The sequence below is a fragment of the Heterodontus francisci genome, chromosome 5, assembly GCF_036365525.1.
Source record: "Heterodontus francisci isolate sHetFra1 chromosome 5, sHetFra1.hap1, whole genome shotgun sequence".
NCBI lineage: Eukaryota > Metazoa > Chordata > Chondrichthyes > Heterodontiformes > Heterodontidae > Heterodontus > Heterodontus francisci.
In genome coordinates this window covers 114761964-114775634 of record NC_090375.1, presented here as the reverse complement: position 1 = coordinate 114775634, position 13671 = coordinate 114761964, and the positions used below count along the sequence as shown (strand labels likewise).

Here is a 13671-nt window from a genome sequence, read left to right as displayed (position 1 = left end):
GAGAATCACAGAATGCGCACTTCAGTTCTGCCCTGAGGTGAAAGTTCAAGAACAGCTTTTCCAGTAATACTTTGTATTAGCTGTATTGCCACTTTGAAGTGAAATAGGACAGACTTTAAACACAGTGCAATCTGAAAAGACTGTAAGAGAGCCAATTAGAGCTACACTTCCTCATACACACCCAGTTTTGCAGAGTAAAATCATAAAATTGGATTAGCCAAATTGAACAATTAATATCATCAGTTCGTAAGATGTTTGGAATTTTCTTAGAGGCTGAGATCAAATGCAAACAGCATGTCTAAATTAAGTTGCTAGGCCTTCCAAACTGCCAGTTTGTTCTGTTTTGATAGGATTTGATACAGGTGGCCGTGCCATTTATAAATGATGAGCATACTTGGATTGCAGTAAATGATTGGTTTGTTTGCCAAGCCTCACAGTGGAAATTTACCACATCGGATAACTCTTTGCAGTTTTAAGAATGAACTATTGAACTTTCCACAGAGCATAGCATGTGCATCTGCTTATGACCTTTCAGTTGGAAGCAGCTGAGGAGTGGTGGAATGTTTCCAGAAGATGGTCACATGGACTTTCACATATTGAAAACCTGTGGTTTTATACTATAGTTATGCTATTGCCACCTACTTGATACTGCTTTTTTTTAAGAACGGTATTGGTGGACCATGAGTTTGAGCTGGTTGGGACAATGTTTAGGATCCTGGGACTCTGGTGTATATTTGAGTGCACACACCATGGCCCACACATGGTCCATTAGGTCAAAGTGCATTGGAACATATTGTTTCAAACAGCTGCAGTTAACTAGTAATAGTGAGCAGCGTCTTGCTGCAGTAGGTGATCTTGCTCCTGACATGTTTTTTTCCTATCGTTTGTACGCAATAAAGCATGGTGTGGATACCAAATGGGTAGTTTAACTGCAAAAGTGAAAATATTGCACAGTTCTATGTACATTTGTACAGAAACAATTTTGTGGGGCAAAAGGAACAAAGAGCTGTATGTTAAAACAAGCCTATTCTGTTTCAGTTAAGCTGAACCAATTGATTTAAATTCCTCCCCAATGCACTTTACAAGAAATAAGAGAATTTATTTTATGGCGTTGTCACCTTTTACTAGTCAATAAAAACTTGAGTGAACTTTTACTAACCACCTCAATATTTCCTTTGGATTGCTTTGAGAGTGCACTCACTTAGGTTCACCTAATTTATCCCTTAAACAGTGGATATATCCCAATCTAGAAAACAAGCAAAAGCTGACAGCAGTCAAAAAACCAACAAGAACACCCATGCTTTTAAGCCTTTGTGAAAACAAGTAGTTACATTGATTTTGTAAATTAAATAAGCGTACCCAACATTCCTTCACTTGTGTTGGAAGGAAAGAACAAAATGTATGAAAGTTTGAAGAGGAAATACAAATTGTGAAGGCACAAAATTGATGATGCATGTCTATGGCATCCAGCAGTTGAGTTCCCCTGCCAGCATTCAATGTTGAGGGTCGCATATAAACAGTAGCACTGGGAGTACCAGAAAACACAGTTCCTGTGGAACTGACAACTGAAGATATTAGTAAAACATTCAGTTACAATTTTATACCTTTGTTTATTATCAAAAGAAACAAATTATTTAAGATAGCAAAGAACCCACAATTACAGCATTTTGTGCACAAACCTAATGTGAATATATTTTGCACTATTGAGAGTAATGTTATTATGGATCTGAATGGCTATCTAGCATTTTGTGGTTCTTCTGTTGCTGGGGTTGGCTCTTTTCAGCTGTCCATAGCCTCCGTTATAATGGCCCTGATTTTGCAGTCAGCGATGAAGCGAGAGTGCTCACTGCTGACCTCAAAGAAAGCTGCCCACAAAGATCCAGAAATCTCTTGGCAGGAATTTCCTCGGTTCGAATCTGGTGCCAAGTCAAGGGTATCTCCAAGCGTCCAACAACAGTGATGTCATTAAGCAGAGTAAGCAGCCAATCACATTGAAGCGTTCTCACATCCAGCAAAGCAGGAAGTTAAAAATTACTGACGTTTTCACTTTTAATTACATTTTATTTGCAGAGAGTGAAATAACTGGGACATATACACGGGATTAAGGTAGAAGCTGAAATATCAAACTTTTTATAAAAATATATTTATTTTAAAAATGTGATTTTTTTTTACCGTAATGGAGAAATTTGATATTCCACGAATATAGTTTTTCAGGGCCAGTGAGGTTGTTCAGCAGTAATTATGAACTTAGTAAGCCATTTAAAACCCAGTTGCACCTCATTCATTAAGGTGTAACTTTTTCAAGAGATTTTACAATGAGGCTGACAGCACAAAAGGGCAAGTTTTTGTCAGGTCAGTGATTTCTACTTGTTTGCAATCTTGGGGGGCCGCAACAGAGCATCCTGTGAGGAAGCATAGAATCACTGATAGGAACTTCTGGATTTCCATGTTTACCTGCATGTGCGGACTTCAAAAGTTGCCGTCAATTTCAGAGGAGTAATGATGGCGAGTGCTGACAGTTTCATCATCATTACTAACTCAAAATTGGGGCCTTTCTGACAGAAGCAACATGACTCACATTTCCAGTTTAATTTTGATTTAAAGCTGTTGAAGCAGTCTGAGCCAAGATTCTCAAGTGAGGTACTTACATGCCTTGAGATAAAATATCAGGGCAAGTAATTCAAACTATTCTTACATGTTTCTTTGTAAGAATATAAGAAATAGGAGCAGGAGTAGGCCAGTTGGCCCCTTGAGCCTGCACTGACATTCAATAAGATCATGACTGATCTGATTGTGGCTTTACTCCTCTTTTCTGCCTGCTCCCCCATAACCCTTTACTCCTTTGTAAATCAAAAATTTGTCACCTCAGCCTTGAATATATTCAATGACCAAGCCTCCACTGCTCTCTGGGGTACAGAATTCCAAAGATTAACAACCCTTTGAGAGAAGAAGTTCCTCCTCATCTCTGTCTTAAATAGGAGAGCCTTATTTTGAAACTCTGCCTGCTAGTTCTAGATTCCCCCACAAGAGGAAACATCTTCTCAGCATCTACCCTGTCAAGCCCCCTCAGAATCTTGTATGTTTCAAAAAGATTACCTCTCATTCTTCTAAACGCCAATGAGTATAGGCTCAACCTTTCCTCCTAAGACAACCCTTCATCCCAGGAATCAACCTAGTGAACCTTCTCTGAACTGCTTCCGATGTTGATACATCCCTCCTTAAATAAGGAGACCAAAACTGCACATAGTACTCTAGGTGTGGTGTGATGGAATCAGTGGTTGCAAAATGTTTTTTTAAGACCCTAACTGAGAGGGGAACTAGAATTGAAGCAGAGGCTGGAAAAACAACTTCAAGGTTTCCGGGGAAACTGACACTGGTAGAACCAGATAAAAGGAAGGCAAGCAGAAGAAAGTGAAGACTGAATCCAGGAGCCGTTTCTGTTACTTAAAGTAGCCGACTAACCAGACCTGGCCATACAGTGCACAGGTTGTCACTGAAGGACTCTGATAAAGGGAAGACTGGTAAATCCATGCCATCAAGACTTCCGTGAGCAGAGCTGAGGAGGTTATGGAGAAGTACGCCTTATGATAAAGACCGTGCCCACGGAGTTCAGATTGAGAAGGAACTGCTGTCAAAAGAAGAGCAGCGGCTAAATTCTTGAAGAAAGGAGCTGAAAATCTACCTGAGGAACTTCAGAGTTGTGAAGAACTATGTGACTAATTGTTGCCATATATGCTGGGTGGACTGCCGAGTGAAATCGTAAGACCCATCTCTGTTGTATCTGATAGTTAAGATGTAATTTGTAAAATATATAATGTAGACCATGATCTGTCTGTTGCTTCATGTTTAATTTATGTTGGTCTTGGGCTATGTGTTAAAGGAAAGTTTATACAAGTGAAACCTTGTCTGTTTGGTTTGGTTTCCTAAATTGGGGTCAGTTGTTGGATTTGATTCTTAACATTTGTTGGTGGTCTCCATGGAGATCATAACAGTGGTCTCACCAATGCCCTGCACAGTTGTAGCAAGACTTAACTACTCTTATATTCCAACCCCCTTGCAATAAAAGCCAGCATTCGATTTGCTTTCCTAATTACTTGCTGTACCTGCATGCTAATCTTTTGTGATTCATGTGCAAGGACTCCCAGATCCCTCTATACTGCAGTATTCTGCAATCTCTCTCCATTTAAATAATCTGCATTTCTATTCTTCCCACCAAGGTGCATAACCTCACATTTTCCCACATTATGCTCCCATCTACTAAATTTTTGCCCACTCATTTAACCTATCTATATCTATTTGCAAACACTTTGTGTCCCCCTCACAACTTGCTTTCCTACCTATCTTTGTATCAGCTGCTACAATACGCTCCATCACTTCATCCAAGTCATTAATATAAATCGTAAATAGTTGAGGCCCCTGATCCCTGTGGCACTTCACTCTTTACAGTTTGCCAACCTGAAAATGACCTATTTATCCCGACTCTGTTCCCTGTTAAGTCAGTCAGTCCTCTGTCCATGCTAATATTACCCCAACACCATGAGCTCTTAACTTTTGCAATAACCTTTGATGTGGCACCGTATTTGGAAATCCAAATACACTACATCTACTGGTTCCCCATTATCCATCCTGCTTGTTACATCCTCATAAATTTGTCAAACATGATTTTTCTTTCACAAAACCATGTTGACTGGTTGATTGTATTGTAATTTTCTAAATGTCCTGCTCCTTCCTTACTAATGGATTCCAGCATTTTCCCAATGACAGATGTTAGGCTAACTGGTCTATACTTTCCTGCTTTCTGTCTCTCTCCTTTCTTGAATAAGGACATTACATTTATGGTTTTCCAATCCGCTGGGACCTTTCCAGAATCTAGGGAATTTTGGAAGGTTACAACCAATGCATCCACTACCTCTGCAGCCACTTCTTTTAAGACCCTCGGGTGCAGACTGTCATGTCCAGGAACCTGTCAACCTTTAGTCCCATTAGATTCCCTAGTACTTATTCCTTTAGTGATAGTGATTGTTGCACGCTCCTCCCTTCCTTTTGCCTCTTGATTTTCTACTATTTTTGGAATATTTTGTGTCGTCTTCCAGGAAGACAGTGTTACGACCAAGTGAAAAAGGTGTCTAGGGGTCCTTATCAGCCTTCACCTAGTTTTACTATAACGTTTTTGTTTTAAACACATTGTGTTTTGAGCTCCCCCTTGGTGAATCCTTGTTTACCACTTTCCAATTATAAGACAAAGAAATGAGCACAAACAGGCTTCCTTCGGTTTAAAGAAGAAAAGTGACATTTATTAAAACTTAAACTTAAACTCTAATTCAGTTAACGCTTATGGATACACGACGCGCCCACGCTAGCATGCATACGTGATACGCACATGCAGATAGGGACAGAAAAGAGCAGAAAAAAACAAAGGGACAGGTTATCTGAAGAGTTTCTTGTTACTGTGCTTCAAGCTTACTGCAGTCCTTTTGTAGTTAGTTCTTGCTTGTAGGTAATTCTTGCTTTTCGTTGGGGCCCAGTATTCTTAAACCTTGTTCACTGTAGGAGACTTTTCTCTCTTAGGGTTCCTGTGTCTTCAACGGATTCCAAAGCTGATGAGAATGAGATGAGAGCAGACAGGAGTACAATCTGGCTACCTAACCTGAACCCGACTAGACCTGACTACATGTGTCGGGTTCGGGTTGGGTCGGGTCGAAATTCCAAGTCCAGCATTCGGGCTCGGGTTGGTCGGGCTGGACACTGCTTCCAGGAAGTTACAGGACCAAGCTTACCCATGATGCCCCACAACTCCAGCTGCAGGAATAGCCTGCTGCCGGAACAGATGAAGGAGATCCATGTCGGGTTGGGTTGGGCACCAAAAAAAATTAAAGGGCTTGAGTCGGGTTCGGGTTGGCTGTGGTCGGGTCGGGCCCGGGTCGGGTTTTAATAACAGGCAAGCCTCCCACCTGCCAAGACTGAGGCACAGATTATTTCGCCACATGAACATTAAAACTAAAAATCGCAAGCTCCTGACTGGAAAGACATTTACATAGTAACCGACAGTGTTGAAACAAAGAGGAACCAGTCCCTGCCCCAATACACAGAAGAGGCCTGGTCAAACCAGTCAGTAATGTGACCACCTGCTGGCCAACTAGGGGAGTTTTAAATTGGAAAAAACAGAATTTGAACTCAGAAAGCAGCGTGCCCCCGGTTGGAACTGAAGCAGAACCTCTCCAGTCCTGCCTGCCTCCATCTCTTTCCCACAGAACTGAATCTTGTGAAAACATGTGAACCTCAGAGAGAAAAGTCTCTTACATGAACAAGGTTTAAGAAGAACACTGGGCCCCGACGAACATCAAGACTACCTACAATCAAGTGAGCTCGAAGCACAGTAAACAAGAAACTCCTGATATTGCCTCAAACCTCTCTCTACTATATTTTCCTCTTTTCTTTTCTGTCCCTATCGGCATGTGTATATAGCGTGTGCATGCTAGCATGCTAGTTCCGTAGGCATCAACCGTATTACAGTTTAAGTCTTAAATTTTAATAAATTTTGCTTTTCTCCTTTAAACCTGAGAAAACCTGGTGTGTTGGTTTCTTTGTCTTATACTTGGAAAGCTGTGAACAAGGATTCACAAAAGGGGGAGCTCAAAACAGTGTGTTTAAAAATAAAACCCTGTTATAATAAGACCAGGTGAAGACAGTAACAGATCCTTAGACACCTTTTTCACCTGGTCGTAAAAGCAGATACAAAACATTTGTTCAAAGTCTTTGCCATTTCCTTGTCTCCCATTATTAATTTTCCAGTCTCATCCTCTAAAGGACCAATGCTTATTTCAGCTGCTCTCATCCTTTTAATATACTTATAGAAGCTCTTACTGTATTTTTATATGTCTTGCTAGTTTATTCTTATATTCTAATTTCTCCTTTTTTAAGTCATCCTTTGCTGGTTTCTAAAATTTTACCAATCTTCTGACCTACCACTAATCTTCGCAGCACGTTTTAAATTTGATACCATTGTCATGCAGACCCCCACCTGCCAAGAATGAGGCATATTAATTTTGTCATATGAACATTGATTTTAAACTGTTGCTGGAGCAAGGAAATGACTTATTAAATAGATCAGCCGTGGCTGGAAAAACATTCACATACTAACAGACGGTGCTTGTGGAGACAAAGGACCATTCCCTGACACATTCAACCCACAATGAACTTTGATCACCAGACATTGGAGGTGAGGAAGCTCACATTCCAGGATGACTGCTAAGCTTGCCGAATCCACAAGCTGACATGGTCAAACCTGCTGGGAAACCTGGGTTTTTTTGGAATTGTACAAACATCTTGAGAGAGAAAGACTGTTTGTTTGCTCCTGGACTGAGAAGACCTCTCCTGTCTGCTCCCATCTCTTTCTCATGGAACTCCAAATCCACTGAAGACATGTGAACCCCAAAAGAGAACAGTCTCCTACATCAAATAAGGTTTAAGAATAATACTGGGCCCCAACAAAAAGCAAGACCTACCTACAATCAATGACTCTACAGCAAGCTCTAAGAACAGTAACCAAAACCATCTTCAGATATTGCCTCAAACTTTTTCCACTTTATTTCTTCTCTTTTCTGTCTCTATCTGCATGTGTGTTTATCGCGTATGTATGCTAGTGTGGGCGCGTTGTGTATTGGTAGGCATTAACCGAATTAAAGTTATGTTTATTAAAGTTCAACCTTTCTTCCTTAAACCTAAGAAAACCTACTTGCCTTTTAATTGGAAAGCAGTGAACAAGGATTCGCCAAGGGGGTGCTAAAAACACAGTGTGTTTAAAATTAAACCCTGTTATGGTAAGACCAGGTGAAGGCTGAGAGGGAACCCTAGACCCCTTTCTCACCTGGTTGTAACACCATTGTTAATTTCCTTAGTTAGCCACGGATGGTGCATCCTTCTCATGGAGTCTTTCTTTCTCAATGGAATATATCTTTGTTGAGAGTTATTAAATATTTCCTTAAATGTCTTCCACTGCTCAGCTACCGGCTTACCTATTAACCTATTTTCCCAGTCCACTTTAGCCAACTCTGTCTTCATACTTTTGTAATTGCCTTTATTTAAGTTTAAGACACAGTTTCAGACCCAAATTTCTCAGCCTTAAACAGAATGTGAAATTCATCATGTTTCACTCACTCTTGCCTACAGGATCGTTACTATGAGATTATTAATTAATTAATCCTGCCTCATTACACATTACCAGGTCTAAATAGCCTGTTCCCTTTTAGTTTCCAGAATGTATTGTTCTAAGAAACTGTCCCGACTACACTGTGAACTCATCCTCGAGGTTATGTTTGTCAGTTTGATTTGTCGAATCGATATGATGATTAAAATCAGCCATGATTATTCCAGTACCTTTGTTACAAGCCCCCATTATTTCTTGATTTACACTCTCCTAGTGTGGCTACAGTTAGATGGTCTATAAACTACTCCCACCAGTGACTTCTTTTCCTCGCTATTTCTTAACTCCATCCAAACTGATTCTACATCTTGATCTTCCGAGCTCGTGGCTCAGGTGGTAATCTAGACATTATTACCTTTGTTGTTTTTTTTTTAATTTAGCCCCTAGCTGCTCACACTCCCTTAGCAGAACCTCTTTCTTTGTCCTACCTATGTTGTTGATACCTATGTGGACCACGATAACTGGATCTTTCCCCTCCCATTCCAAATTCCTCTCCAGTCCCAAGGAGATTTTTAAAAATTCTTTCACAGGATGTGGGTGTCGCTGGCTAGGCCAGCATTTATTGCCCATCCCTGTTAGCACTTGAGAAGGCGGTGGTGAGCCGCCACCTTGAAATGCTGCAGTCCATGTGGTGTAGGTACACCTACACTGTTGTTAGGAAGGGAGTTCCAGGATTTTGACCCAGCGACTGAAGGAATGGTAATATAGTTCCAAGTCAGGATGGTGTATGGTATATGGCTTGGAGGGAAACTTCCAGGTAGTGGTGTTCCCATGCGTCTGTTTCCCTTGTCCTTCTAGGGGTCGAGGTCGTGGGTTTGGAAGGTGCTGTCGAAGGAGTTGCAGGAGTCACAGAGTCATAGTTATACTGCACAGAAACAGGCCCTTTGGCCCATTGTGTCTGTGCCGGCCATTGAGCACCTAACTATTCTAATCCCATTTTCAAGCGCTTGGCCCGCAGCCTTATATGCTATGACGTTTCAAGTGCTCATCTAAATACTACTTAAATGTTGTGAGGGTTCCTGCCTCCAGCACACTTTCAGGCAATGCGTTCCAGATTCCAATCGCATGTTGCTTCCGCATGTAGTCCTGTGTTGTGGTTTCACCAGATTGACACCTTATTTTTATGTATGCATGGGGGTGCTGCTCCTGGAATGCCCTCCTGCACTCTTCATTGAACTAGGGTTGATCCCCCAGCTTGATAGTAATGGTAGAATTGGGGTTATAAGGGCCATGATGTTATAGATTTTAGTTGAATACAGTTATGCTGCTGATGGCGCACAGCACCTCATGGATGCCCAGTTTTGAGTTGCTAGATCTGTTTGTAATATATCCCATTTAGCACGGTGGTAGAGCCACACAATCTCAGTGTGAAAGCCAGACTGTCCATCTTCTCCACAAGGACTGTGCAGTGGTCACTCCTACCAATACTGTCATGGACAGATGCATCTGGTAGATTGGTGAGGATGAGGTCAAGTTTCTCGTTGGCTGCCTCACCACCTGCTGTTATGCCTCTTAGGACTCGGCCAGCTTGGTCAGTAGTGGTGCTACAGAGCCACTCTTCACGAGGGACTGAGAAGTCCCTCACCCAGAGTACATTCTGTGCCCTTGCAACCCTCCGTGCTTCTTCCAAGTGGTGTTCAACATGGGGGAGCACTGATTCATCAGCTGAGGGGGAGGGGGGGTGGTTGCAGTAGGTGGTAATCAGCAGGAGGTTTCCGTGCCCATGTTTGACCTGATGCCATGAGTCTTCATGGAGTCCGGAGTCAATGTTAAGGACTCCCAGAGCAACTTCCTCCCAACTGTATACCCCTGTGCCGCCACCTCTGGTGGATTTGTCCTGTCCAGGACAGAACATGCCCAGGGATGGTTATGGTGGTTTTGGGGACATTGTCTTTAAGGTATGATTCTGAGTATGACTATGACTATGTCAGGCTGTTGCTTGATTTGTCTGTGGGACAGCTCTCCCAATTTTGGCACAAGCCCCCAGATGTTAATAAGGAGGACTTTGCAGGGTCGACAGAGCTGGGTGTGCCATTGTCGTTTCCAGAGCCTGGGTCGATGCTGGGTGCTCCGTCTGGTTTCATTCCTTTTAGACTTTACTCTGGCGATTTGGTGCAACTGAGTGGCTTGCTAGGCTATTTCAGAGGGCATTTAAGAGCTAACAACATTGCCATGGGTCTGGAGTCACATGTAGGCCAGACCAGGTAAGGACAGGAGATTTCCTTCCTTAAAGGACATTAGTGAAGCAGATAGGTTTTTACGATCATGGTCACCATTATTAAGACTAGTTTTTTTAAATTCCAGATTTTTATTTTATTATTTTATTTTAGAGATACAGCACTGAAACAGGTCCTTCGGCCCACCGAGTCTGTGCCTACCAACAACCACCCATTTATACTAACCCGACAGTACTCCCATATTCCCTACCACCTACCTACACTAGGGGCAATTTACAACGGCCAATTTACCTATCACCTGCAAGTCTTTGGCTGTGGGAGGAAACCGGAGCACCCGGCGAAAACCCACACAGGCACAGGGAGAGCTTGCAAACTCCGCACAGGCAGTACCCAGAATCGAACCCGGGTCCCTGGAGCTGTGAGGCTGCGGTGCTAACCACTGCGCCACTGTGCCGCCCAATTTATTAATTGAATTTAAATTCTACCAGCTGCCGTGGTGGGATTGAACTCGTGTCCCCAGAGCATTTGCCTGGGCCTCTGGATTGCTAGTCCAGTGATGTGCTTAACCCTGGTGCCGGGCAGGCAAGACACCCTTCGGGACTCTCACTCTGAGCTGCAAAGAACTGTATCTATCTCCTTAACTATGCTATACCCTGCTACTGCTACATTCCTTTTTATTCCCCCAGTTGAATGGCTTCCTGTACTATGGTGCTGTGGTCAGTTTGCTATCCTCCCTGCAGTCCCTGCTCTTGTCCACACAGGATGCAAGAACCTCGAACCTATTGGACAAGTGCAAGGGCTGAGGCTCCTCCAGTGCTCCCTCTGATCCCCATATCTGCCTCACTCATAGTCTTGCCATCCTGGCCCTGACCACGGACCAAATCTGAAGTGCGTAATCTAAGGGATGTGACTGTCTCCTGGAACAAAGTGTCCAAGTAACTTTCTCCCTCCCTGATGTATCTCAGTGTCTGAAGCTCGGACTCCAGCTCATCAACTCTGAGCCGAAGTTCCTCGTGCAGCAGACACTTACTGCAGATGTGCTTGCTGTGAATCACACTGGTGTTCATCAGCTCCCACATGCCATAGCTGCAACACATCACCTGCCCTGCCATCTTTATTGTATTTTGTTTAACTAATTCGGGTTTCAATTTTAGAACTATCACTCAAAGATAGTTTGTCATATTAAGTCTTCTTCTTTGGCCTCCTGGTCTCGAAAGACGATGGGTAAGCGCCTAGAGGTGGTCATTGGTTTGTGAAGCAGCGCCTGGAGTGGCTGCAAAGGCCAATTCTAGAGTGACAGACTCTCCCACAGGCGCTGCAGATAAAATTGGTTGTCGGAGCTGTTACACAGTTGGCTCTCTCCTTGCACTTCTGTCTTTTTTCCTGCCAACTGCTAAGTCTCTTCGACTCGCTACACTTTAGCCCCGCCTTTATGGCTGCCCGCCAGCTCTTGCGATCACTGGCAACTGACTCCCACGACTTGTGATCAATGTCACTGGACTTCATGTCGCGTTTGCAGACGTCTTTAAAGCGGAGACATGGACGGCCAGTGGGTCTGATGCCAGTGAGGAGCTCGCTGTACAATGCATCCTTGGGGATCCTGCCACCTTCTATGCGGCTCTCATGGCCAAGCCATTTCAAGCGCTGCTGGCTCAGTAGGGTGTATATGCTGGGGATGTTGGCTGCCTCAAGCACTTCTGCGTTGGAGATACGGTCCTGCCACCTGTTGCCAAGGATTCTCCGGAGGCAGCGAAGATGGAATGAATTGAGACGTCACTCTTGGCTGACGTATGTTGTCCAGGCCTCGCTGCCGTAGAGCAAGGTACTGAGGACACAGGCTTGATACACTCGGACTTTTGTGTTCCGTGTCAGTGAGCCATTTTCCCACACCCTCTTGGCCAGCTTGGACATAGCAGCGGATGCCTTTCCCATGCACTTGCTGATTTCTGCATCGCGAGACAGGTTACTGGTGATGGTTGAGCCTAGGTAGGTGAACTCTTGAACCACTTCCAGAACGTGGTCACCGATATTGATGGAGCATTTCTGAAGTCCTGTCCCATGATGTTCGTTTTCTTGAGGCTGATGGTTAGGCCAAATTGCAGGCAGCTGTAATCCTGTCGATGAGTCTCTGCAGACACTCTTCTGTGTGGGATGTTAATACAGCATCACAGCAAAAAGGAGTTCCCTGATGAGGACTTTCCATACTTTGGTCTTTGCTCTAAGACGGGCAAGGTTGAACAACCTGCCATCTGATCTTGTGTGGAGGAAAATTCCTTCTTCTGAAGACTTGAATGCATGTGAGAGCAGCAGTGCGAAGAAGATCCCAAACAGTGCAGGTGCGAGAACACAGCCCTGTTTCACGCCACTCAGGATAGGAAAGAGGTCTGATGAGGCACCACTTTGCTGAATTTTGCCTTTCATATTGTCGTCGAATGAGGTGATGATACTTCGTAGCTTTGGTGGACATCCGATCTGTGCTAGTAGTCTGAAGAGACCACGTCTGCTGATGAGGTCAAAGGCTTTGGTGAGATCAATGAAAGCAACGTAGAGGGGCATCTGTTGTTCATGGCATTTCTCCTGTAGCTGGCGAAGGGAGAACAGCATGTCAATGGTGGATCTCTCTGCTTAAAAGCCGCACTGTGCCTCAGGGTAGACATGTTCAGCCAGCTTCTGGAGTCTGTTTAAAACTACTCGAGCGAAGACTTTCCCCACTATGCTGAGCAGGGAGATTCCACGGTAGTTGTTGCGGTTACCACGGTCACCCTTGCTCTTATAGAGGGTGATGATATTGGCATCGTGCATATCCTGTGGTACTGCTCCCTCATCCCAGCACAGGCAAAGCAGTTCATGGAGTGCTGAGAGTATAGCAGGCTTGGCACTTTTGATCATTTCAGGGGTAATGCCGTCCTTTCCAGGGGCTTTTCCACTGGCTAGAGAATCAATGGCATCACTGAGTTCCGATTTTGTTGGTTGTTCGTCCAGCTTATCCATGACTGGCAGAGACTGGGCTGCATTGAAGGCGGTATCAGTGACAACATTTTCCCTGGAGTACAGTTCTAGGTAGTGCTCCACCCAGTGGTCCATTTGCTTACGATGGTCGGTGATTGTTTCCCCTGATTTAGACTTGAGGGGGAGGCGATCTTCTTGATGGTTGTTATTAAGTAGTTAGCTAGTTAAGCTTTAAATTTAATACAGTACTTATATCTCCCCAATACCAGTTCAAACTACTGCTCCAGTTTAGAGCAAATAAAAGAAACCTTAAAATTCATCAACCAGTCACTTACCTGCTTA

General features: G+C 43.6%; 1 protein-coding gene across 3 annotated transcripts in view; it reads left to right on the top strand.

Moving 5' to 3' along the window:
• vcpip1 (valosin containing protein (p97)/p47 complex interacting protein 1) overlaps positions 1-13671 on the top strand; it is a 55082-nt gene that overhangs the window by 18843 nt on the left and 22568 nt on the right. The window lies entirely within an intron of this gene.